Here is a 2,328-nt window from a genome sequence, read left to right on the forward strand (position 1 = left end):
ACATGTGTGAGGCCTTGAGGAAATTAACGGCTCCTCCCTGGGGATGCATATTTTGTGAAGATGTTTATTACAGATGAAGTGCTCCCGGGGTGGACCATTAACAAGTTGTAGAGTGATAAAAGGATTTTTATCCTTTTTCAGTGACAGAAGTAGGAAGAAGGCTTTCCCAGAATCTATAAAAGGCCCGCTTCCTAATGAATTTTCTTAACTCTTTATTAATAGGGTTGACTGAGTGGAGTTGGGGGTCCTTGGATTGCTGGGCCACGAGGCAAGGGGGACAGAGCAGAATGGGGAGGGGTCAGGAGGCTTGATGCTGGACAGAGAATGCCCCAGAAGGGTCTGGGTTCGAATTCCAGGCCTGGAAGACCATTCCAGAGCCTGGGTGCAGGAGGGACGCATTCTGCCCCAGGAAACTCATTTGCAGGCCCCTCCAGGTGATGGGGTGAGCCAGGCCAAAAGGCAGGTTCCAAGCCCCTCTTTTTAACCCCCTGTTCCCCACGCCGGCCTGCAGGCCATTACCGAGATGAAAGCCCAGAGAATGCCTTTGGACCACGGCTGTGGAATCTAATTGAATTATATGAACGTAGTTAAACGTCTGCTTCAGAGAGGCAGGGCTCACTTTCAAGACTGGATGCTTCAGGAGTTAATGGGCTATTTGAACAATATAGGCCAAGAGCCGAACACAGGTGGGCTGTGTTAATAACTTTATTTAGACCCGCTTTTTTTTTCCCTTTGAGGCGCACAAGCCTTCCATTAATGCATTCATTAGAGTTTATGGCCGGGCTCTGGTTTTCTCCTAATGACACTGTCCAGACCCGGCTCCCCAGCTAATTGAGGCCAGCTGCCCAGCTGCCCCTGCCCGGCCTCAGGACCCAGTGTCACCAGGATTAGCTGCTGGAGCTAGAGCTGGACCTGAGCCTGGCTGGGCAGAGCTGGGGACAATAGCAGCTTGGGGATGGGACCCTGCTGTAGCTGCAGGAGAAGAGGCATCTAAGGAGCCTGAGTCTTTGGACGCCCCCAGCCCCACCCAGGCACGGTGAAGGAGCCCAGATGGTGGACTCCATCACCCCGTCACCGTGGCCAATACCGCCTCCACTCCTGCCCCCTCCTGGCGCTCCTCCCACTTGCAGTCACACTCTCGTTCCAAGAAGGCAGTCTGATCACATCAAGCCCTGCCGGACGGCCTGCTGTGGCTCCCCACTGTCCTCAGGGGAAGTTCAGACTTTGCCTTATGGCCTCCAGCCTCGTCTCTCACTCTCACCTTCGTGCATCCTGGGTCCCTCCTCTGCCTGTTGTCTCACCCTAATTCCCAAGAACCCCCTGCTCCCCAACCTACCAGACCCAGTTCAAATGCAGCCTCCTCCAGGAAGACTTCCTTTTCTGCCTGCATTGGAATCCTACGAATGTGTATATGTCTTTTCATCAGCCCCTTCTCTCCATTAGACCATGAATACCTGGAAGACAGGATTCCATTATTATTATTAAAATAATTGTAACACACTAGTGGTTCCCACTGGTCAAGCATTGACACATCCCAGGTGCTTTATAGGCATTAGCACATTAAATCACCATAGCACCCAGGATGTATGTTTTATTGTGCCCGTTTTACAGATGAGAAAACTGAGGCTCAAGGACTGGAAGTTACTTGCTGAATCATACCCAGCTTTCCTACCTACCAGCTGGCTGACCCCCCTTCACCTCCCTGAGGACAGTGCCTCCTTCATGGGAGGGTAGCCATGCTGCGCTGGAGTTGGTTTCTACCGGCTCACAGGAGCCACCTGTTACGTTTTCAGGAATTAATTTTTTGAAATGGTTGTTAAAACAGACATAGTTACAAATTAAGTTATATAAACTTATAATGAAATAAATGATATTAAACTGAAAGGAAGTAAATACTCCAAACTCATCAGTTCCTGTAAGTTTCCATCATTTTACTGTCACTGTGCTCTGGAGGTCGTCTTGGTCTCTGTATCTGTGTGGTGGGAATACTGGGTGATGGAGGGCTACCAGGCATCCCTTCCCCGTCCCACGTTCCGTGACCTCAAGTTGGCAGCTTGCAATCAGTCACGGTGAGAGTAGTTACATCATGGAAATTGACAAACTCTGCCGAGGAGGGTTTGTTTCTTTCTCTGGGAAGCTGGTTGTGTGATCTGTGACCACGCACACTGGGTTATAGAAAAGCATCAATAAAGAGATCTACCTAGAGATCTGAGCACAGTGCCTGAAAATCTCATTCTAGCAGACAAAACAAAACAAAACAAAATATATATATATGGGATATATATATATCATATCATATATCCTATCATATAATATATACATGCATAA

Source organism: Furipterus horrens, unplaced genomic scaffold (assembly GCF_987537825.1).
Source record: "Furipterus horrens unplaced genomic scaffold, mFurHor1.1.pri manual_scaffold_4, whole genome shotgun sequence".
Taxonomy (NCBI): Eukaryota; Metazoa; Chordata; class Mammalia; order Chiroptera; family Furipteridae; genus Furipterus; species Furipterus horrens.